At 42.7% G+C, this 26,523-nt stretch overlaps 1 long non-coding RNA gene across 1 annotated transcript in view; it reads left to right on the plus strand.

Annotated features, from left to right (window-relative positions):
* LOC146857382 (uncharacterized) overlaps positions 1 to 16,129 on the plus strand; it is a 51,899-nt gene extending 35,770 nt beyond the window's left edge. Inside the window, exon 3 of the long non-coding RNA XR_014979898.1 lies at positions 15,462 to 16,129. This is a non-coding gene — a long non-coding RNA (uncharacterized LOC146857382). The remainder of the gene's footprint in view (positions 1 to 15,461) is intronic.
* Positions 16,130 to 26,523: the final 10,394 nt, after the last annotated feature.

Raw genomic sequence — 26,523 nt, forward strand, 5'->3', positions numbered from 1 at the left:
TGTTGTCCACCACAGAAAAGATCTGGCAGGGATTATATGTCGGAATGTTTAAGCTGTTGCATAGGGAGCTGAAAACTACAGAAAGGTCCAAGGAGGAAGAATATGACCGGTTCACTGTTAAAATATCGATGTAACATATCGCAGTAAAAATATTGAATACCAAAATATCGACTACCCAAAACTTGAACAGGTAAGTACAAAAATATAGATGTAAATAATATAGATTTTTTTAAAATATATATAACCAAAAATATAATGTATTAAATACGAATGTTATTTTTAACCAAACTAATTAAATTTAATTGACATTTTAACTAAATATTACAAATAAAATTAATTTAAAAAATATAAACACACAAACAATAATTTATACATATATTTACTTAAAAATAATTTAACAATTATCTTTATTGAATTTGTAAACTTTTAAATTACATAAACATAAAATTAATTATATCAATTTAAAATTTAAACATACCATTTTATAAGTAATTCTAACATTTAACTATTATAAAAATAATTACAACATACATTTCACAGTAAAATAAATACAACAGTAGGGAAAATGTTGGATAGCGGAGGGGTAAAAATTACTATTCCCACTCCAGTGACTGCAACAGTAGGAAAAGTGTTTGAAAACACAGGGGTAAAACTTACTATTCCCATTACAGTGAGTGCAACAGTAGGGAAAGTGTTGGATAGTGGAAGGGAAAAAATTACTATTCCAACTCCAAAGAGTGCAACAGTAGGGAAAATGTTGGATAGCGGAGGGGTAAACATTATTATTCCCACTCCAGCGAGTGCAACAGTAGGGAAAGTGTTGGATAGCAGAGGGGTAAAAATTACTATTCTCACTCCAGTGAGTGCAACAATAGGGAAAGTGGTGGTGGTGTTATATGGTAGGGAACAAAATAAATAAATTTATGTTTTAAATGTTTTTTTGGTTTTCAAATTTGAACGTAATTAATTATGATTTTACAAATTAGTATAAAAAAAGATTAATACACATTTGTTGAATGCACATTCTTTAACACTATAATATGCACAACACACCGAAAATAAATTAAACAATTACCAAAATTACTTATTAATTTTTTTTAAACTAATTATTGATTCCGAAATTTAAAAATAAATTACTTCTCACTCTTCTCATCATTTACACCTATAAACACCACAACACCCCTAACATTAATTGCACAATTACCATAATTAATTACTAATTAATTCAAAATAGTTAACTAATTAATTTATCAATTAAAAATAAACTACTTCCCACTCTTCTCACCATAACACAAATAATACAAATACAAACAATTCTTATACAAAAAATACATGCATCACAAACATAACATATTTACTAAAATACATAACATTAATACAAAAATTGACATTTTTAACATCTATATTTCTGCAAACTATATTAAACACTTCGATATGTTTTACATTTATATTAAATACACAAAATTGATATTCTGCATCACAATATTTTTCTTTCGATATTCTTGACCAACAATATTTTTAGCACGATGTTCTGGCTCGGCACCATATGACCTGCCCAAACGACCTAGGGTTCCCATGACAATATGAAACTGAACAGCAGTATTTTTGCTTTTCGCTAGTGTATATTTAGAAAAATCTCCAGAGCAGAGTGTGGTCCTATTTAAAAAGTTGGATGTTGGCAGATGCTTGCTCTGTATATGGTATACCACTTAGGGGCCGATTCCGATCTCGGTCGGAAGGGCACCGAATCGGGTTACGGCATTAACGAATCCGATTCGGAGGCTGATTTTCAGTCCGAGTCGTACACGGGTCGAAGTACGATGCGAACAAGCGCGAAATCTCCGTCCGAATCTTTTCCGGTTCCGAACCGCTCGGTACAACATGGTCACAAGCAAACCGTGGCGTGCAATGGAGACGTTTCACGACTGAGCTAGTATGATGCTCGATTCGGACAGCCAGATCGAGTATGAGCGTCCGGCTTGCAATAGCTCCCGGAGATGGACTTCGGGGGTCCGCGACGGACCCCCCCGTCACCCGCAGACTTACAACTCGGACACAGGGGGAGACCTATGGGTCTCCCTAACACAGGCATGTACGGTTCGGATGGCACCGACGCGTACCCACTTTAGGGGGCGCACTTGTCCGCGACGTACCCATTCAGTCAATGGGAGCCCATGTACGACCGGCTCCTTTTGACTTCTATGGGAGTTCGACTGAACCTAGTCCGACAGCATACGGCCGCATCGTACTTGCTCGGTCGGACTGCAGGACCCCGGCTCTTTTGGAAAACACTCCGGATCTGTCTCGGTCGGATTGCTGTCCGACCCGGATCGGAATCGGCCCCTTAATTGTAAAACTCATTACCCAATGTACAGTGTTAACGCATTATTTTTTTCTACATTTTGTAAAAGTTTTTCTCTTTTGCATTAAGGAGCACATTCAAGGACTTCATCTTGAAGTAGATTAGTGGTATAGTAATAATAATGTTACAAATATACTTTGCATGTTTTTCGTGTTCATCCAAGGATTCAGATGTTCAAAACGTTTTAAAGGGTTTCAGTGTAAGTACAGCCAAACAAGGATGGGTTCCAGGACATCTGGATAACTACATAGGGGGTTAATAACACACTCCACAGGACAACATGATCAGTGTCCAGGGCTGTTCCTTAGACTATGTAAAAAAAAAAAAAAAATCAAATAGACCTAGTATTTCTGTACTACTATTAGGTCTTGGACACAATGTCTACTCATGGTCTAGCCATCATTAAATCAAGGAATTGTGCTTTGGAAATTACATGGAAAATCACTATTGAAGAAGGGGCCATTATTCTGGCTGAGTCAGGTGTGTCGCACAGGCGTCGTAAGGTTCTGGATGTGTTACCTATGGTGCTTTTGAAGTCGGACATGCTCTCTCCTCCTTGTGAAGAGCCTTAATTAATCTACAAGTCAATATTAGGAAAATATTAAACCTATTTTGATTTGGCATTGTAGGAACCTGGATCTCTATATAGTGCACCCAAGTAAGGTATACTATGTAGAGTTAAGATGACCCTTCTTGCTTTACAGGGCTCAAATGACGACCACTACATGCTCTATTTTGTGGCAGTGTGGGTGGGAAGTTTAGGCTTATCAGAGGTTATTGCTAAGCATTTATATCAATTTAGATACCACAAACTTCGTATATAGGTATGTACTTTCTGTGTTATTGATTTTAGCAGGTAAGTCAAACATAAAATGTATTGCGTCTTTACGTGTAATGCTTTCCTATGAGTCGAATAACATTTACTGCATACAGATACTTGTAATGCATTTCCGTGGGACCCATTTCGTACGTGACACGTTTGAGGGATCAGGACCAAAGTTTCATCAGCCGGTTGGTCATATCTGCCCTGGGGAGGGTTCGCTGACAGAATATCGACCGCAAAATATTGCGATACATAAATATTGCAACCAACATATCGATTACAAAAATATTCTCATCCTATGTTCATAATCTGAAGTACAGAAATATCAACAAAAAAAATTTATGTAATTACTAGCATTATACTTAATATTATTTATTTTATGTACTTTTAAAAAATAAGTTAAATAATAACATTCAACAAAGTGAAACACATTAATAAATATATAATTTTTTAAACTAATAATTTTAATTTATATCAATTTCAAAAATTATATATTCTAAAAAAATACATATACTAATAAAATCTTTACTAAAACACCATTCTAATTAAAAAACAAAACAACTTTTTAAAAATTTGGTAAAAGATATTTCACTCATGAAAAAACAATAAATAAAATTATCATAATTTTGAATAAAAAAAACCAATTGAAAAAATATGTCATAAAATATAACATTTAATACATATACTATTCACACTAAAATGTATTTAAAACTATGCAAACTATTATAATAAAAATAGTTAAACGTACAATTCCCACTTTACGCAACGCATTTAGTAATATTTTTTTTTTTAAATCTCCCTCCAATAAATACGATAATAGTGAAAATGCTTATATTTCCTGCCGGTAACCACGTTACACCTAGTCCTACTCCCATTTATCTCTATTATGCAATCAGGCCCGTGTGCCTCGTAGACACACTCCCCTACCAATATAAAAAGACATCGGCCAGTACACAATACCTGTATGTACCAAGCCAACATAGCCAGTTGGCCGGGCCACCAGGAGGAAGGGTGAGCCGCAGTGGAGATAAGCGAGAGCAGGACTAGGAGTAATGTAATTACCGGTAAGTAATATTACCTCCACGTCCCTCTTGCTTATCTCCATTACGCAATGAGCCATACCAAGCTAAGGAAAAAAACAGGCCAACGGTCCAAGCATCATCCCAGAGCACCACAAAAGATGCCCAAATGAAGGGCAAACAAACAGAAAAGATAGGCCAGTCCCAACACTGTGGACCGAATCACGGAGGTACGCCCGGCCTCAAACACAGGAAAGAAGATGACCCACAGATAACGAGCCGAGGACCCCCGAGCCTGCAAGCCGACACAAAAGGCAACCCGAAAACAAAAGGAAGAAAGCCAGCAGAACCAGAAGGTGCAACACCCACAGATAAACGCAACAAAAGGACCGGTACAACAGACCCAGACTGATCAACAGACCCCAGCATTAGGACCGCTAAGCCCCTAAAGTCCAGCCGGAGTGCCAGAGAAACAGAAAGGAACCACGAGCACACCACGTCCCAGCCAACAGTCGACGCAGAGCACCGTAAGACCAGACAGACCCCCAAAAGGCACTCTCACAGAAGAGGCGACCAAAGCCGAGAGACCAAGGCACCATCGTCCACCATGCTCCATCTGCAAGACGCCCACTTGGGAAACACCCGAGAGGGCACCAGGAAAAAAGAAACCACAAGGCCACAGTCACCAACGGACTCGGAGATTCCAGACCCACCACCAACTCCAATAACAGAGGGACTAAAGGAACAGGACAGGCCGGAGGCACCAGAAAACCAGACTCACATCCCACTGAAACCGAACCCTGGAACAAGTCCTAGAGAGAGAAGCCACCAAGAGGCCCGGAGGTCAAGTAAACCGCAGAGCAACCCCCCCACATCCACAAACCAAAGCGGTAAACTATGTAAAAGAGGCGCCTGAACAGCCCCTAGGGCAACCCACACCCAGGTGATCACAGGATATAGCCCGGTCGCCAGGAACCAGAAAGGCTCAGAGATCACAGCGGACCCCCCAAACAACGCAGAAGACATGGACCAACGGGGACGTGCAGGAACTTAACCAGCAAAAAGAAGCAGGAACGAAGACCCAAGTGCCAACGGCAAATGTCCCTCCCCTGACCCAAAGCCGGCAGAACCAAGGGGGCCTGCCAGGGTACGGGAGCAGGGAGGCACTACAAACTAGTTTGGAGGAAAAGACGGGAGACCCGAACAATCCAACACACCCACTAGAAGGAAAGGCAAGCCCCCAGCAGGATTACCCACGGCAACCAACCAGCCACAGGACAGGTGCACACTGGCCACCCCAGACTAGGCACACAGCCAGAGGGACCTTGCAGGACAGCAGAAAAACAGACGCCAATCTCATCCAGGCAGAAACCACCCCACAGAAGGAAAAGAAATGGGGTACTGCATGCAGGAAAAACCCATGGGATGCAGGCAGCCAAGCTAGAAAAAGAGCCGAGAGAAGACCAACCGGACCAGGAGGGCAACCAAGCCTGGCAACCTGGTAAACCAAACAACCGGACACCAAACATGGAACCAGCAGGCCAGGACAGCAGAGGAGGCTGTCACCGATGCCCCACGAACCCGAAAGAAGCAGTGGCAACAAGAGGGGCCATGAAGGAACCAGGCAAGACCTCTGAACTCCTGTTCAGGGACTCTGCCCTCTGCCCAAGCAGCTCCGCTAGTGTCGCTGTCGCTGCCCCCTCACCTCGCCTAGTGATTAGGTGTGGTGCCTGGTGAGCGTTGATCCACCAGGATTCGTAATTGTGCCTGTATTGTAATAGTGATTCTGATGGATACATCTGCCAGTGGATTCCTCACCTTGTGAATATCCCCTGCGCCAGCATTCCACGGAACTTTTCTTTCCCAGCACTCCACGTCGACGTGGGCGACGTCACAATGCATCGGCTCCGCTCGCGACTCCGATCGACGTCACCGGAGCCATAAGAAGCCCATGTCAGCGTGATGACGTCAGTTCCTTTTTTTCCGCGCCTTCGACGCGCAACGTTTTTTTTCCAGTGCTAGTTGGCTACTTTGTAGTTTAGCCGTGTTATTCTGTTAATTCGAGTATGTCTTCATTTTTGAATATATTTTTTAAATTATATTAGATGTGGGTTGTGTTGGAGATTTTGGGTGCGAAGTTAAGTTATTCTTGATTATTTAATTGAATAAAATGTAAATTGTGTAACTATCATATTTTTAAAGGTACATTTTAGCGGCAGGTTTAGTTTGTAGGTCAAAATGGCTTGGCAGGTAGTTAAATAACTATTTGGTAATTAATCTTTATTAAAATGTTCAATTTAGTGATAATTTGCAAAATTCTATTTGCACTTTTTACATTGTATGTTTGGTGTTTTTGTGGTTGTAGGAGAACAAGGTGGGAAGTTTATTTAGCAGCTAAATTTAAAATAATTTATTTGATTTATTACTTGGGGCCACATTACGATCTCGGTCGGAAAGTAAACCACCTGACTTCTTGTCGGATACGGTTCCAACCGACTCGTGGTTAGCTGTTACGCCTGACTGATTATTATGCTTCCGAACACCGTTTGGAAGGACTCACATTGACTTAAATGGCAGCCTGTGTTCCTACCAACAGCACAGGTGCCTTTATGGGGAAAATGGGTGTTTGCAGAAAACCTTGCACCCTGTGGCGGTGACCACACTGCATTATTTTACAGGGGGGTTCCTTGTCTACCCCCTTGACTCCAAACCGGAGGACTCAGGATGAGGGTGGCCCTACTAGTCACTTTACCACAGCCTTTTCGTGTCGGCCCGACTCAGACATGCTGTTTGAAGCCAACATCGTTATTGCTCATCTGGAAATGCAGTCTGTAGGGTTGTATGATGCGGGTCTGACCGACATGAATGCTCCGAGAGCTGATCATAACCGATTCGGAAAGACCATTTGGTTTGAAATCCCACCGTGAACATTGTAAGTGGTCGGAAGGTTTCTGACACTGTATAGGGGAATCCAACTGTTGGGAGGCGGCTTTACGCCTGACATCGTAATGAGGCTGTTAATTGTAATTGAACACTTAAAGGTTATCAAAACCGGCATGAGCGTTGAGTAGTCATCTACCCGTCGCGTTACCAATTAGAGTGCCATTGTGCTAATCCTCCCGGATAAGGTTTAACACACCTATTTCTGAAGCTAATTCTGCCGCAACTAGTTGAATTACGGATCGAAACTTTCAGTTTAAGTATCCATGCAATAGATGGTTGGAGGCGTGTTTTGGGAGCCACGAATGGTGACGTGTGAGCCAGTAGCTCCGCGCCGGCCCAACAACTTTAATGCCGTAATCAAGCCCTAGCCCGCAACGCCCGAGATTGAAACGGTGGCGCAGGAAGGGGAAAGTCTGCTGCATCAATTGAGACGCTTTGATTCAAGGCGAGAGGAAGAGACGCATTATTACGAGGCTTCATCTGCCCCGTCGCCACTGATCGCAATATAGTGGCAGTGATGTGTGGATGTAGAGATGTGGCCCTCCCTCCCTGCTGGTAACATGAGGTTGTGTCTTGTTGAGGGCCTGAAGGACTGCTGAGCTGACTGCCTGGATCCCGTGAACCACACGCTTTGCCGAAGATCAGGCCGTGAGTGTTGGGAGCCTGAATTGGTCACCGTCCCAGAACCAGTTTGGGAGCGGAGGGCTGAGGCCTGCTGCTGGTGCGTACCACCGGATCTGCGACGGGAGGGAGGAGAGATTAGCCACTTGATTAGCTCCTGCGACACCGCCTGCACCGGAAAAAGGTGATGCACCTTGGGGAGCCGCACAACTGCCCAAAACTGCATCAGTCCGATCTGCCTGAGGGGAGAGTCCTGTACTTGTCTGCAACCCTCAACTGAGTGAGAAGTTGAGCCCTGCCCCAAACACCTCGTAACGAAAGTAGGACTTGGGGCGGGTGAGGTGGTCTGCACTAGAGACTTCAAACCTCACCGCCCAGTTGACAATTTTGCCCAGGTGGAGGGAGGCAAGACCTGACAGCCCTCCACAAAATCAGGGAGATGCAAGATACTGGGGCCTGCAAGCTGGAAAAATCACTGGACGCCACTAGTGGGGAAATGCAGCGGTGTTCCTCATTGGACCTAGTAACTGGAATGTGAGAGTACTCATCCAACCCCATGCGTGGCCTGGAGGGGCAGGCCTGCGCCTCCCATACTGCTAAACCTCGATCTCCATCATGACCCCCACAACCTGTGGAACTGGGGGGTGGGCTCAGAGGACAGAGATCTAGCCCTGCCTCGGATACACCGCGGAGGAGGGTCAGCTTGAATTGTTAGGGGCACGTCCACTCGCATAAGCCCTTGGGGACAACTATACATTTTGTTTGTTTGGAGTTATTGCCCCTTCCCCCCCGTGGTCGACAACCACCCCCTTGGTGCCTGGAGATTAGCCCCGCTGATGACACTCTTAAGTACACGATAAGACCCTAACATGGGTAAACCCAGTACGAAGGCGTATAAAGGTGCAGACCCTCCACAGGTCTCGGAGGCAACGCCATCAATGGCCGACCCAGTACAAGGGTGACTAACTAAAATCCTGGAAGCGATAGTGGACACCAAACCTACCTTGCACAGGGTCCCTCCTCGCCCCCCACACCCCCCCTCGCTCCCCCACCACCCCCCCGGCTTCGGGGCGCCCAGCACACGCAGTGGTAGCGAAACCCCTGCACTATAAAGATCGACATCCTACTGCAGAAGACACGTACGGATGGCCCATTCACCGTGGACAACTCCTGGGTCTCAAGTTTCTCCGACTACGCCACTGAACTACAGAGAAGATCAGCCTCATATTTGGCAAAAAAAACCACTTTGAGATGAAGGCTTACAATACTCTGAAGTTCCCAGCTCGTCTTCGTATAATACTAGATGGGAAAAATTACTTTTTCAGCCTGGGAATGGTTTGAATCCTACAAAGGTGATAAAGACCCAGGTACAGTCTTTGAGCGCCCACTAACTATAGCGTAACCAGGAAAGAACACAGACCCATTCAAGACGGAAACCACCAAAAAGACCGAGCCCACCCCAAACTGTGAAGGAGAGCTGCAGCCCTACAAGCGGTGGCTGACCTCATGAAACCAACTGACTGTCTCAGAGCCCGGAACTAGATCCCTCAAATGAAATGATAGCTCAGATTCGGACAATTACGAAGCAAATAGTGCCATAATGCCAGATGTTACCGCTAGAACAGGTGATGACCTATAGCCAAGTAGAACCTCCACATTAGGGGTCCAAAAGGAGAAGACATCATGAATCGTATCACCATGACAAAGGACACTACTGCTGGAAACGTTGAATGCATGGACTGGCATTGGCTACGTCGGACACAGGACTTCGTGAAATAAACAGTGGTTTGTCCATCAATAGCCTGCCCCTGTGGAAAGCTCCACCCACCCATGGATGGAGCCTGCCGAAGTCTTGGACAATTGGCCTATAGGTTGGGCGGCTGGCCGTTGCCAGGCTGCTCCGGGGAGAAGGGAGTTTTGGTTTGTGGGAATTTTAGTTTTCATATCCATGTTTTGGGTTTTTATGTGCAAGTGGGGCCCTGGCCCATCGCCTCTGTGTGTGGAGGGAGGGGAGGCAGACCTGGATGCCTCTATTCTTACAATGCCCAAGGAAAGGCTTACACTATAATGTGTAACATAGAACATTAGTCGAATGGGCTCTACCGTCAAGCATCACAATATACATAGATATCTGCGCATGAGGGGGTGCAGATTGAACTCCTCCAGGAAACACACACTACCTGTGGGTAGGGTGAGAAGCTGCGCAGACGATGGAGAGGGCAGGTATTTGCAACCTCTTATTCTGCATACGCGAGAGGGCCATTGATTTTGATCAGAACTGGCATACCATTCGAACCCTTGCACGTACTGTTTGGTAGAGAGGGTAGATATGTAGTGCTGAAGTGCAGAATTTATGGACAGGAACTCACATTGGGTAGTATACATGCCCTTAATCAAGATCAAGTGCAGTTCCTCCGTAGGCTTTCATGCTCCTTGACTGCGGTGCTAACCCCAAGCGTACTACTGGGAGGGGGCTTCAATTGTGTTGCTGACATGGTTCTAGATTGCTCTCACCCCCCACTGCCGAGTGCCCAAATACATAAAACTGCGGCGGTGTTCCAAGATTGGAGAGGACACTGGAGGACATGCCAGAGACCGAGACTACTCATTACTCGCCCTTACATCACTTGCAAACAAAACTGAACTTCTTCTTGGGTACACTGGGCCTGAGTCGCTTAGTAAAACACAGAATATTTGGGGCGGACGCTTTCTGACCATAGTCCCCTTTTGCTAGCAGTCCAGCCGGAGGAACACCGCCCGCCAATTCCAATGTGGCGGTTGAACACTCTGGGTCTTTAATATACTTGTTTCAGAGCGACCATAGGCACAGCTATAGACTTCTACTTCGACAGCAACAGACAGACTGCCTCCAATACACTGATAGAGTGGGAGGCTTTCAAGGTAGGACAGAGGGTGAAATGTGTGGGGGAAACAGTGGGAGCCCAGAGGGAACTTCACCTGGAAAGTGGACACCTAAGAAGGTGACCTACATAGACAGGAAAACTAACAAGGAACTAGAGTAGACACATCCAACTCCCTCAAACATGCACGTCATATCAAGCTCTTGACCGACAGCTGTGTCACGACTTTAGGAGTTACCTCACCTAGGTGCAAGAAGTAGTTTGGGGGTTGGGTAGGTTGTGGCTTGGCTATTTTAGCCGGAGACGCGGGGATCCCCAAACGCAAATTATACCTCCTGAGGGCGACCCATTTTATGGTCCGTAGGCCCTTCATGCCTTATTTTGTGACTACTATTCATCACTAAGGCACCTCCCCTCATATACAGAAGGAATTCCTGAAGTTGCTGTGCCCCCAAATCCTTGATGACCACATAATTGACATGCTGGTAGGGCTTCTGACAGTCCCCGAGATCCGGGCTGTGAGTAAAGACCCCTGGACCTGACTGTCTCCCGGACGAATTCGACTCAACTTACACTGCACAGCTTCTGCCGCAATTGGAGAAGCTCTACGCAGAATCCCTGAAACTTTGATGCCTGCCAGAGACCACAGGCGATGTGCTGGTCATCCCCCCTCCCCAAAAAGCCTAAACAGGTGGCATAAGTCGAAGACTTCTGGGCACTTTCTATGTTAAACATGGATTTCAAGATCGTTGGTAAAACCCTGGCGCTCTTCCTCCTACCCCACGTGCCGACCCTGGTTCTCGCTGACAAGAATGGATTTATTCTGGCCAGGAACACATCATACAGCCTGCGAAGGATGTACTTGATGCTGTTCCATGCAGATACTTGTTATTTACAGCATGCAGCCTTCTTGTTGATAGATCTCGAGAAGGCCTTCAACCTCATGCAATGGGACTACTTGCTTGAAACTATTAGACACATGGGTCTGGGGGAAAGCTGGGTAAACTGGGTGAGGGTGCTTTATGAACGTCCCACAGCTAGGATACAGACAGGGAAAACTGTCCCACAGTATGAGATCTTCCGAGGAACACAAAAGGGATACCCATTGTCACCTCTGTTGTTTGCACTGTCAATGGAACCATTGGCAGCATCTTTCCACCAAGGCGGGGAGGGACTAGGCATCCCATTAGGGGGTAACACTCATAATATCTCCCTGTACGTAGATGACTTATTGATATACCTCAGTGACGCAATGGTGTGTACCAATACTGCACTGTGCCTGATAGAGCAGTTTGGATTGCTGTCTGGCCTCAAAGTTAACCGTGGCAAAACTTAACTCTTCCCCATCTCTGCCAATGTGATTCACCCATTCGATTTTATGGTGGGCATTACTGGGCCCCCACAACCTTCAGTCATCTGGGGATTCCGGTCTTCCACTCGATGGACTACGTACGTGAAGGTAATCTTGGCATGGCCCTCCGGTCTCCGAGATCAAATGTTTCCTTCTGGTGCACTCTACAACTGCCGATCATGGCCTGGGTTTCCCTTGCAGAAATGGTCATGCTGTCTCGCCTGCTGTACTTTTTCAGCAATCTCCCCATAACCGTTCCTGCTTCGTCGTTTGGACAACTAGATGCTCTACTGCGAGATATGATATGGTAAAAAGGGAGGAGGCGGTAGCCCTGTCGATCCTACAACGCCCACCCGCGGAGGGAGGACTCTGAGTGCTTAAATTCGAGCTCTACTTTTTAGATTCTCCACTCCAGTGGCTGGTGCAGTGGTTGGCAGATATGGGCACAGTAGGCACTGACCAAGGGATCCGTACGTATCTGATGCTGGCAAAGATGCTAGACGCGGACAACACCATCTCATCTATCCCTGCTGCAGACCACGGCTCTACGCTGCTGGAAACGCTGCCTCTTTAAAGAATGAAAATCTCCCCTATATACCCCGGCCCTGCCCCTGGTGGGCCTCACCCACGGGAACACCAAGCAGATACTAACCCCAGCAATGTTGAAGCCCTGTAATAATGCCAGACCATAACTGGTGGGGCATTGCTACCAGCAAGCAACCCTGGCTCCATTTGAAGACCTACTTGAGAGCTACGACCTACTAACAGGCCAAATCTTAACCTATGAGATAATACTGCGCACCTTTTGAGGACTATGGGAGGGAGCCAACAGAAGCTTAAATCACACTCGATATTACACTCTGTCCTTACATTAGGCACTGCAAGACACCAGGTAAAATGGTTCTATACATCGCAACTGGAGATGGTCTGCACAACCCTAACGAAACTGCGCACCTGTTGAGAGACTGCTCTGGATAGACACATCACAGACCCAGAATGGTCCAAAATGTTGCCATACCCTAAGAAATTGTTACGCAATACTAGATTGAAGTACACACAGTTCAATTACATAAACATGACACCTCACAAACTTCAGCTTGCCTTTGGAGACACTGGATACAAATGGCAAATATGCGACTGTGCAGACGCAGACTTTTTATACATGACTTGGGATTGTGGCCCACTACGCTAGTTCTGGGAGGAAACAATACAACTCATGTGTGCAGCTGTGGGGCGCATACTTTAACCTTCAATGGGAGTGTTCCTGTTGGGGCTCTTTCCCTGTTCTCCTAAAAGGAAATTGGGAAACCGATTCCTAGATTTAACCCTGGTCTTAGCCTGGAGAAGAATAGCACTGGCCTGGGAATTCGTACATGGACCAGCAATGGAAGCCTGGAAACACGATGTAACCCATTGGGCGGGGGCAGAAATCATAGTACTGACGAGGTAAAAGGTGCTTGGATTGTGGCAACTCACCCTTGCCGACCTCCGGAAAGATACTGGAGGCATGGGAAAACACAGACCGAGACAGGTGCGACATAGGGGGGGAGCGAAGAGGGAACACATACGAGCGGCGAGGAGGATGACCAAAGGTATGACGCCTAAATGAAAACACTGAGTTGACCTTCATAAAAACACTACTGCAAACAGACCCTGATATACCACACGACAATGGCCAGATAGGGACTGCACACACTGCCCAGCTCACACATAAAACTTGGGGACACTGTGAACTTACGGCCCGACATGTGGATAATGACCCACTGGTGGTCTAGCGCTCACCCGGCCCCCGCCTCCCATGCCCCACACACCCTGCTTAACTTATTAGCAAATACACAACCCTTGGCCCCACTGCACAGTTAGTTAATTACATAGTATGATTCACGAGTTGTATAGTTTTTTTATTAAATCTGTGAGATATTTACAGACTGGCATATAATATGTGATAGTATACAATAACCGTAAAGTTTCAGGCAAAATAAGACTAACATATGAGACTATGATTCATGTGTAAGAACTTTAATGGATAACCTGCTCTGTGGCTTCTTCGAAATGTAAATAAAGTTAGTACAGGACGATTTTATATATTCTATATGCCAAATAAGTGCTGTATAGTGATATATCACTAATTGCTGAACTATACAATTATGGATGTATATTAAAATAAATGCCAATAAAAATGTTTGGGAAAAAAAAAGGTATCCATGCAATAGATGCCTGGACTTAGCGGGGACAGGGGCGGAGAAGGGAGGAAAAACGTACTTCATGCAAAACTCAGTCGGGCTTAAGTTCCCACCAGAGTGGGTCTCTTTAGTTCGAGTGTGACGTGCTGGTCAGGTAACCTGGCAGTGGTTTGTATTGACAGTATAGTTAAAAAACCCTGGAAAGCGGCCGGTGACTAGAATGCTAACTGCAATCTGGTACGCTAGTGCGTCTAGGCATGTAAATTAGTACGCGGATTCACCAGCAGCAGCTATGGAGAGCCGTTCTATACAGTGGACTGCTGTGTTGTGCACATGCGTGAGTTTAGCAAGTAATTTATTGTGTAAATTCAGAGACCCAGTTACCTTAGAGCGGCACAATACATGCTGCAGCTATAAGGGGCCTTCCTCAGGACCCATGCCCTACATACCAAAAGATAGCCCTTACAGAGGTGCAAAGGACCTTGCCAATTGTGGCACAATTAAGCATTTACATACATTTTTGGGAAATAATACCGGCACTGTGGCACCTGGTTAGCAGGAACCCAGTGCTCTTCAGTCAAAGATGCATCAGATATCATGCAAATCATGGGGCTAGCCATGTCCAAAAGGGGCACTTTAATACAGGCCTTTCCAAAAAAAAATCCTCAACATGACTAGGGGCCTGATTACAACTTTAGCGCAGCAGCAACGGCATAATGCAGCCTCTGCTGCACAAGCACCGCCGACCGTATTACGAGTTGCAAATGTGCAGCTCGTAATATGGTCGGCAGTTCTTTGGCCTTTTCCATGGTGATGCACCCCAATAGGAACTGCCAAAAAGTTCCAGCAATGCATGGGCGTTGACTTCCATGCTGTGCTGGAACTGTGGGAAATACAGGGGGGGGGGACATGTTTTGCCCCCCAAATGTACACCCTGTAGTACTAGCAGCACCAGCTTTTTCATGGTGGGCCTGTGCCATGAAAATGCTGGTGGTGCAAGAACTAAAAAATATGCTGCCTCGGACTGCGCCAGTCCCTGCTCAGTATATTGCGTTGTGGCGCTGCAGCACCACCGCCACTGTTCCCTGGCGCAGCTTGTGTTCCACCGGCGCCATTACGACTTTGTAAGTTGTAATCTGCAGTACAGTGAACCGTCCCCATCCCTCACCCTCCTCCCGTGCCACCGCAAGACGGCCAGACTTGTAATCAGGCCCTTAGTTAGCAAAGCTAAAACTTTTGTTATGCCTAATAAGCAAACTGTCTAACATATTTTTGTTTTATTTGTTCCCTTTTCCCAGCAGGTACTATGTATTTAATTCTTCAGATGGATACATTTACAATGCTTTCAAACAGAAGAGGCAACCTTACTAAAGCAATAAGGCTTTCAATGTAGTTATTAATGATCTTTGGAGTATTAAATGCAGAAGTATAACCCCATTATGCTCTTAGTGGATCGAATAGAAATATCATGATACGTAGGAGGTAGAATCTTAATGTGTTTAAAATAATATAAATATTTGTTGTGCTCATTGTTCTGGTTTTAAAAGTAAAAGTTTAATTTCATATTTATCTACCAATTGTAGCACCCTTTTTGTACAAAAGTGAAAAGATTACTGTAAACATTTGAAAAGTGAATTGTGGTTTTCCTTTATACTGTCTTGGGTGTATCAATCATTTTTGAATATGCAACTACAAGGTGATTTTTCCTCGTCATCACTGACAAAGAGAGTCTGGCTTTGCGTAACAACGGAAAAAGGTCCATTTTCAACATTTAAAATAATGTAAATGCATTGGAAACTACTGCCATTTTTTAAAGATTTTTTTTTATTGCAATAAAGGCTTGGTTTTTTACTTAAGGTGTACATATATGTTTTTTTTGCAAATTTTCAATTCATCATCTAATTTCAAAGAAATAAAGAAAAGTGGTGTTTATTTGTTTCCTGTTGCTCACTCTAAAATAAGGTGTTTCGCTGTAATTATTATTTATTCATAATGATTGTGGTTTAATATTTAAATGTCTGTTAAAATCTCACTGTTGTATTCATTTTTGCCCTTAAAATAAATTTCAGTTAGTATGTAAAAATTAAGTATTACCTGGGTATTAATGTACTACCCCGCCCATTACCCCTATATCCCTTATATCCTGTCACTAAAGGTGAATATAGTAGTGCAATTAAATTATTGAAGTGTAATGCTAAAATTAAATGTATTTAAAGACCAAGGGGCATATGACGAACTCTATCATATACCCTCCAACCTTAGGTCAGAGGCTTTACGACGATATCGCCTGTTTTATTTCTGACCAGCTGATTACAATGCAGCCGGTCAGAATTGAAACTGGCTGGTCATTACAGCTGAATTGAGACAGGCTCTAGGAACCCATTGGCCATTCGGAGACCGGCCTGTAGTCCCATAGGAAGGCGTTTCCACCTTCAGTATTAGGATTCTTGTTTTCCCACAGTCTTTCTGACGTGGGAAGCCTGATGGAAAGCGAGTTTGGGGGCCCCGTTGCCCTTGCTTCTCCACCTTGAGGTTCCTGCCAAGGAGTGCAGGGATTAACACAATCTCTGATTGGGAGTTTGTGTTATGCTCGGTTTACGGGTGTAACACAAGCTCCCATAGAGAAACCGGAGAATGTGACCGTGCATGGTGCGGTCTCATCGTAATAGCGGTGTCTGACATCGTAATCGTGTCCCTAGTAATTAGTACTCTGGAATTAAAATTTATGCCTGGGTATTAATACAATTTCATCTCCCGTTACCATAATATTATTTGCACTTTGTCCCTAAAAGTGTTAAATTTGGGTTTAAAAAAATGTATGTTTAATAATTTTTTCAGTTAAAAGCCTATTAATTAGTACACAGGTATTAAAATGAATTCTCTTTCCTAAAGGTGAATGTTCATCAGTTCCAAAATATATTTAAGTTTAAAGATTAAATAAGGTATATTGTGGTGACATCCACAGGTGCTCAGGGTTTCCAACAAAATAAAGACGGAGGAGAAAAACCTAAAATAAAGGCTTACTCTCTGAAATGGCTTCCTTAACCATAGTAAAAGGATGGTTGCACCCCAATGTACAGTGTGCTACAAATATGGGCACAACAAGGGTAAACGCAAATGTCCCATAAGGGCACACCCCTCTACCTGTGGGCAGACACCTGGGTTGTCTAGTGTAGTGATCGTGATGGAGGTAGTCACAGTTACTTTTGGGGGTGACAGGCAGAGGTGACCCTAGTTTCCATGGATGATAGAGGAATAGAACCATAATCCAACATGCCTTCAAATGCTTCCAGATATGGGCAGTGGGACACCATTAAGAGGTGGAGGCTCTGTGAGACACCGAAGCCAGCATGAAAACTGTCAAGTGTTAGCTGTTGACTGCAGAGCAGGTCCTAACAAACACATTACACAAAGTCCTAATTTTCTGGCACCCATGCGAAACATCTACCAGTGTCTCCAGTCCCATTTGAGGGGTGGGGGATCGTCATAGGTTTGCAGGTCAATGTTGTTAACATACAGCTTCACAATATAAGCAAAGTCTTGAAATAGAGAACGCAGGATTGACGCTCATGGTAGATGGGGGGACATGGCCTTTCGATTGAAGCTAAGCATGGATTAAAAGTTATTAAAAAGCTGAAATGCTCCAAGCTCTGCTGGGTTGAAACAGGTGAACTCCAAGTGGGTGAGATAGCAGATCAGCGGTTGCCAAATCTAATGAAATGTAACTTCTATGTGAGGTAAGTTGTGGAAAAGTTGTTGCATCACCATCCCCTCCCATGGGCGGTGAAACATTAAATTATTGGGAGGGCAGTTGTATTTTTCAACTATATTAATACCAGCTGTGCAGCATTCAGTATGTGGCTAATAAGCTTCCAGTCAGCGTGGGTTATTGCTTTCAAGGCAAGGTATTGCACACCTAGTGTAACTGTGGTGGTAAGAGGCAGGGAATGGTTCCCCTATGGTGACCTTGTTCCAGAATCACTTTCCAATATGTGGTAATGAGGCTGCAGGAGCATCGGAGGTGGTAAGTATATCCCACTACTAGCACACACTGATGGCAGAGGGAAGATGTTGATGGGTATATGCTGGACAAGTAAGCTGGTGTATAATACCATTGAACCATGATCTTGTAAGCCATTTACCTGTGGGATAAACTGCGGTAAGTTTTAGGAGTCTCACCAAAGGGTTTCCTATTGCTTAGACGAAATGCCCTCTATATTGGAAGTCTGCAAGAAAGTTTGAAATCTGTGGGTTTGAGGGGGTGTGGAGTGTTGAATGGTCCGGTATATGTTGGAAATTAGTCCCTTAGAACCGTCATGTTTGCAGTCATTTTTCAGATGGAATATACAATATGGTAGCCCTATAATAATTAGAGGGGTGCAACACTCAATGATACAGCTGGCGATACTCCAGCCTGGTCGTTTCAGGGTGATGGTAATCAGCCTTACATTGGTCAAAAAACGTTATGGAGGCTCCCACAAAGATCAAATTTGCATGCAATCAGACTGAGGGGGAGGAGAAGATACTAAGCCCCTCCATTATTCCCAATCTGTCCTATATGTTGAGCACTGTTCTAGTGGGCATAGCTGTTCAGACTGTTTTTGTGCTACCAACATAGACATATATATACACACACACACATACCTATAGGTGCTGCACAGTCGAGCGTGCTGGCATAGCCATGCTAGAACCCGGATTGTCCGGCAGGCCACTGCCAGATCCATGTGGATCCCATTTTTCACACTCTAGCGGACCACCCAAGACATGTAAGTGGGCGGCCAAATAGTGCTAGAGAATATTAGGGCAGACCAGTCTACCGCTTTCTCTAGGGAAGAGTTGCAGATCTTTTGGCTGCTTCCCATTCTGGATAAAAGAGTGAATGCCCTGTTGTATGTGAGTGTTATAATCTTGGGTGATATGAGTAGGCAGGGACTGGAAAAAGATATATGGCCCATGGGATGACATTGATTTTTATGGCATTAATGTGAACCACTTAAGAAACAATGAAGGGTTTCCAATGTCTTAGATCTGCTAGGATGGACCTTCGGAGTTACTGCCATTTGGTCTGTGTCTAAGAGGACCGCGTAGGGCTAGATTATCACCCAAATATCTAATTGCGTTGGGTGCCCATTGTAACTGCGTTATGGCTTGCAGAGTAGGGAGGTCTTGCCCGGCTATAGTTCGATTGAGCATGCAAGATTTAGTAATGTTGATTTTGAAGACCGATACCGCCGCAAATGTGGCACGTCTGTCAACTATAGGCAGTAGAGAGGTAGTGGTCCAACAGAAGTAAGCAAGGGATGATTTGCAAACAAGTTAACCTTATGATCTCAGCCACCAAAGGAGATGCCCACAATAGCAGGATTGCAGCAGATGGAGATGGCAAATGGTTGAGCTGCTAGGGCTTAGAAAAACCCGCTGACCAGCATTTTTAGCATGTATCTCGTCTATAGCTTTATTGATACCACTAGAGGTCTTTACGTTGGTAGGCATAGACTTGACTGTGTTCTAGTTTAGTTATAATACACCCTGCCAGGGGAATTGGAGAAGGAATTTTGTATAGTCAGTAGTTATCCACAGGTAACTGAATTCAGGTACCTTTTTCACTTGTATTAGCAACCTTTTCCTTCCCTTCCACAGAATCATTGCATACGTTATCCTCAAAACATGGTCTAACCTGCACTTTGTCGATAATACTCTCTGTTAAGCGGATGCACCTCCTTGATGTGGCCTTGGTAGCAGTTACCTTTCCCCACACAGAGCATGACTAACCCAGGGACCAATTAAGATGCGGCCTGTCAGGGCTGCGAACATCGAGCGAAGAACTACAGCCCAGATCGTATTCTCGTTTTTGATTCTGTACAGACAGACCCTTTTCAATAAATTAGTTTGAAAGTGAGTCCAATTTGTTTTTGAAAATATAGTACAACGGGCATTGATAGCCCGTCAGCCATTCAGAAGTCCTGCAGTAATCACACCCCCTGCTATATTACTGTCGAGAAATTACAATGGCGGATTACCACTGCCATTCTGTGCAGGCCTTTCTGACACTGAAAAGCATTGGGAATCTATGTTTGTGGCCCCCCAGGATGTACAATATGAGTGAAAGGATGCAGATTGGCAACCTAGGGGATACCTGTGACTCACTACTTTAGATCAATGGATACAATAGGCGTTAAATTAAGGTACCTGCGCCCGGGTGCAGAACTGAAATGCACCCATGATCTTTACAATGAGAGCATGCATTGCTTAATTAATGCAAGCTTTAATTGTAATGCAAAGGATTGCGACCGAACAAGGTTGAATGGCATTGCACTTGCGGAGCTGTAACCAACTCCAGATGGTCATTCAGTTACTGTTCATAACCAATGTGTGATGGTCTCCGGTCTGTCAGGCATCGGAATATGCCCGTCAGACAGGATTGTGTGGGTGCTGTGATACTTGCAATTAAGACAAATCCCACAACCCAAGTAGCCACTTGACACAGAAAAAAAAAGGTGTGACCATCCTGTTATTGAATCCCTGGTGCTCAGATCATTGTGGACACAGATAGAACCAATGGGTAGATATGTCTAAGTAAAAATATGGACAACAAATAAGGTCCTGAAAAAATGGTAAGTTTTCTGCTTTCGGATGTGAAAAAGTGGGCTTCCTTGCCAAAATTCACAAACTACCTCTTTTTTTTGGCAACCGAGATTTGCAATGTCTAGAGTGCTCATGGTTGTGTGTTTCTGTGTGGGAGGGACCTTGACACAGATGGTAATTTGATGGTGCTACCCCAGCGGAACAGATTCCTGTTATCTGACATTAGAGATGTTAATGCCATGACAGATCCCTGTTGAAAGACACACCAGAGAGGCAAAGACCACCCTTTGACCTTATGCCTCCAAAGCACAGGTTTCCATATCGACTAATTTTTACTCCCTAGCGCGCTGCTTGTTAAGGTAGATTTTACTGGAAAAAAAAAAAACAATAAATCCTCACCTTAAGATCTCAGCAAAAATATTTAAATATGTAAAATCTATTCATAATATATATTAGCACAGAAAATCACAGAATCATTGAAGTTAATTGTTCGTTGCTACTAATAGCATTTGAGCAAATATATATTTTAGTTTATATGAAAATCTCAATTGTAAGCATAAAATAAGGCAAATAAGAACACAAATTTAAATACCATGCAAATTATATTATGGTTTAGAAAAATATCTATTAAATATAATTAATTATAGAAATTCGCAGAAAAACACACATATTTAAAAATATATATATCTATAAAACTATAAATATAAGCATATATATTTATGTGTATATATATAAATGTGAAAATATATATATATGTGGGAATATCTATATATATATTTTTTTTTCAACCAAAAAAACAATAAAGTAATAATTTAATTAAAGATGTAGATTCAAAGTTAAAACTATTATACAGTAAAACGTTTTGACAATTTTGTTTGATATTGAATTGTATATTAAATCACAAAAAAACTTTAAAGAAAAAAAAATTACATAATAAATGAATAATTTAAGAATTGAAAATTCTTTCTAAACCTAAACGTAATAATAAACTTTTTATAAATGTAGATTATACTATACAATCTGTCAATTGAAAGATATAATATTCACACTAAAAGGTATTAAAAAATAGTAAAAATTTAAATATTATAATGTGTAAAATGTACGCAAACCACAAAAGAAAATCACACATTAGTAACAAAATAGGATTTGTCGAGGGGTAAAAAAAAGTATTTCGATTTCAATAAGCACACAAGTAGGAAAAGAGTTATTTGACAAAGGGCTAAAATTTAATATTGAGACTCTAGTATGCGCAATAATAGGGAAATAGTTGTATTGCCTAGGGGTAACTATTATTAATTACTACTCCAGTAAGTGGAATATTATAAACAGAGTAACTTATTCAAACAATGTATAACATGTTTGAAATAATACTAAATACACACAAAAATTACATGTGAAAATACATATCAAAATATGATAATACACAAAAAATATAAATATTTCAAAAACTATATAATATATATGTGTTATAACTCTAAAAACAATGTGCATGATTATAATATCGGTAGGACCGTCAGTATCTGTAGTACTTTGATCTCTACACACGGGCGAGAGCCACATTAGGATGCAGTCCGAAATAATTGCCGAAGGATCAACCAAGCCAAATCTTCCAATTGCCTCAAGTAAAACAGCGGACGGTACGATTGAATTCCACCGCAATGGATTATGATGCAACATTCTGCCAACCACTTTGCTTAGCTTGTGCTGACTTAAAAAGGCTGGTGGAACATTGTTTTGGGGGTACGTATCGGGGGCTGTGCCACCTATGGGCCTCCGCAATGTTCAAATCCTTCCATGGTGCAACACCTAAACATACTTGCATGCCGTGCCTGCCATGTGGTACAGGGATGTTTAAAAACAGGCCTCCTTGGATTGAAGCTGGTGATGCGGTACTTTGCAATGCTTCAGTACAAGCCTTTATAAAATAGACATGTTTAGGAATGACTGAAAGGCAGTCTGATGATAAATTTGGTATGGTGGGACTAATGAGTACCTGTTGGTCCGTCACATTCTTGCAACAATGGCGGCAGGACAGTCTTCCAAATGCAATCATAATAAGAAATAATGTTATTCACAAGCCAAATCACACGACAATAAAAATATACAATAACCAAATATTGTAAAAAAACAAGTAATTCTAAAAACCTTTATTATTTTTTTTAAAAATGTATACACTTTACATATACAAAGTACACAAAAAGAATCGTAAACAAAGTATTCAAATGATGTAATATACACGTTATTAAAATTGTAATATGTGAATCTATTAATAGCAACTAATAATATAACACACTATTTCTAATTATAAACATACATACAGTTAAGAGGATAGAATAAAAAATCAACCAAAACATAATATACAAATTAAGATAATATTCAGTGCTGTTTAGATGATTACCAGTTTAATTATTATTAGTTATTAACTAAAGCGAATGAATTATATTACATTAACTTAATTTCAATAATGTTCCGACAAATGCCAAACGTCACACCGATTATATCAAATAAACATTATCACAAGTACAGAATAAGAATAAATATTTAACATTTCATTAGTTAATAGGGATCAACATGGTATTTAATGATTAAAATTACATTACTTCAGAGGGTTTAAACATACTGGAATAACATATTGTATTAGAGTCGCTCAATCAGTACATTTGTAGAGCCCACAACTTACCTGTGAGGGTGTCTCGACGCTGGGGGGAGGGAGGGCGTGGATGCTGCTAATGCTCAAACAGCCAGGTCTTAAGCAGTCTGCTGAAGGCCAGCAGGTCCAGGGTCTGTCGTAGGCTTGTGTGGAAGGTGTTCAAGGTTTTTGCGTCGAGGTGGGAGAACAATCTGCCGCCGAAGGTCGATCAACAGATGCAAGGGACTGTGGCGAGTGCGAGGTCAGCATAGCGAAGCCTGGCGGTTCGGGGTATAGAAGGTGAGTCGTTCATTTAGTCCAGAGTTGTGGATTAATTTGTGAGGGTGGGTGAGGAGACTGAAGGTGATCCTCTTGTTGACTAAGAGCCAGTGCAAGTATTTCAGGTGGGCTGTGATGTGGCTGTTGAGTGGGTTGTTGAGGATGAGGCGTGCAGAGGCGTTCTGTATGCGTTGTAGTAATTTCTGGAGTTTAGGTGACGTTACTGCGTAGAGAGCATTGCCGTAGTCCAGTCTGTAATTGACGAGGGCATGGGTAACTGTCCTTCTGGTACCGGGGGGGGATCCAACTGTCAATCTTGCGGAGCATGCGGATGGTCTTGAAACATGAGGAGGAGACGGCGTACACTTGATGGGTCATTGACAATGAGAAGTCTAGGATGATTCCCTGGTTGCGTGCGTGGTTAAAGGGCTTCAGTGCAACTCCTGGTGCGGACGGCCACTATGAGTCATCCCAGGCAGAGGGGGTGGATCCGATGATGAGGAACTCCATATTGTCCGATTTCAGTTTAAGGCGGCTGTTTGTCATCGGTTTGGAGTTGGCCTTCATTCCTTCGTGTTGGTCGATTTGGCGGTGGTGGGGGCCTTGGTGAAGGAGAGGATCAGATGGGTGTCGTCAGCGTATGAGACGGTGTTGAGGTGGTGCGATAGGGTGATGTTGGTGAGAGGTGCCATGTAGATGTTAAAGAGTGTCTGGCTAAGGGACGATCCTTGGGGTTTGCTTGTGGTACGTATTACAGAATAAAATCAATAAATTTTCAAGCTAACCTTGAAAATCAACTAATAATAATAATTACATTCAAAATCTTTGAATAAACATCATATGCAACTGCACAACACAAAAGACTGAGCAAAAAAATAGGGGTCTAATAGGATAGCAGAAAAATGGTTGCCTCAAGGCCGGCGGTAGCAACCACCAAGCCAGCGGCGGCCATCCGTCTGAGAGCGAAACCCGAAAAATGGATGGTCACATTAGCATTGCGGTGATAAATTCCACAGGCCACTTTTCCGCAGTTAGCAGTCCTCACGCTTGCATGGTGGGCAGAGATGGACCGCTAAAATGGTGCATATGCAGGGGGAGGCTCTTCCGGCACTATTATGATGACAGCGGAAGCCAGCCTTTCCCCAGCATTGGAACCTCCATTGAAAGGATGGCGGAGACATGTTCCGGTGGGCCAATTGGCTGCCCCAAATGTTTTGGGGGGGTGTGGGTGCGCTGGGGGGCTAATATGTACCTGTACCAGGTGGCAGGCACTGTGCAGTGCCTGCCACACAGTGCATGGAAATCAGGACATACCCCTTTTGATATTGCCTAGGTGCTGCTGGCAGCAGCAACCAGAGCAATGTTAAAGGCCAGGATTGTACCGCGGAGGTCGGATTTGGACTGCGGAGCATACTAATTGGACCGTTGGTAATGCCGCGGTCCTTGTGGGCGGTCTTTTTCCGCTACCATGAAGGTCGGGGTGATTTTGCGACCTGCATCCTAATGACCCCCATTGTGAAAAATTGTAGTATTCAATTGACATACATATTTCTCAAATAAATAAGTAATACTATCCAAAACATAATAATTAACTTCAATTCATTACATACCTTCACTATCTATACACCTAAAAAACACATGCCGCTAAATAATCTTTATTCATAAATAACATTTAATTATATAAGCGACAATTAATGTTTATTTATATTTAATAAATTTTATATATTAATAGTTTGCTGATGAATTATAATTTATTTACTATCCACCCTAAATGGTTATGAACCACACAACCATTGTGTATTTTAACATCACAAAAATAATAAAATGTAATTAAAAAAATTAATTACATTTTAAAAACACTAATAGAGATAAAAATAAGAAAAAACATTTTATAACAGATAAAGTCAGAAAACATATTAAAAAAAAATCTTTAATATTCTTAAATTTCAAATTTATGTAAAATATAGAAATAATTTCAATAATACTAACAACTGTATTAATTTAATCAAAAGCAATAATTGTGATTCTTATATTCTAGCACAAATTATTTCTATGTGCCAATATTTAATACTCGATGTTTATGCATGGCAGTATTTTATGTAACATATTTTATTCAAAAAACAAAATATATTGAATACCTAGATTGTAGTGAAGCATACATCTGAGAAAGAATGTGTGTTGCTGTAACTTGAACTGTGTCTCCTGTAACCCGACCAGGAGCCCTTGATTAGGACCAATATACAGTACAAGGCACCAGAGGACAAGCATTGGTTGGGTCACTAACTGAGATTCTTTTTGGTATTAGAATGCTGTATTAATTTGCTCTACACAGGTACTCTGTACAGACAGATATTAATCCGTGAGAGGAAATTTGTTGAGAAACTCAACTGCCTGCAAGCCAAGTTGGTTGAAACAATGCAAGTGGTTGACTGACATGATCATTTGCCTGAGTATGGCACATAACAGTTTACCAACCCACTCAGTACATATTGAAATTAAAAAAACCAAGATCAATAGAATCACTTATTGTAAGGAGTTAAAAGAGAAAATAAATTTTTTCTTCAAGCTGCGAATTTTAATAAAAGGATAAAGGCTGGATGTTGATTTGCTGCAGAGTTTTACCATGCTCAGTCGTGTGCAATGATAAAAACAATAAAATAAACGTGATATGCCAGTAACTGGCAAGCAAGAAAAATTGCGTAAATATGCAATTATTAGCAAGGCACTTACCTACTTAACTAGGCAATAACCTTCTTTAACAAAACTAGTGTTTCAATAAAATTCACAATTAAATTTCCAAGAACGCAACTGTGAAGGACACGGGAAAAAATAAATTTTTCCAATTGCATTCAACGAACAGACTTAAA

This window comes from Triturus cristatus, chromosome 3_2, assembly GCF_964204655.1.
Source record: "Triturus cristatus chromosome 3_2, aTriCri1.1, whole genome shotgun sequence".
NCBI classification, from domain to species: Eukaryota; Metazoa; Chordata; class Amphibia; order Caudata; family Salamandridae; genus Triturus; species Triturus cristatus.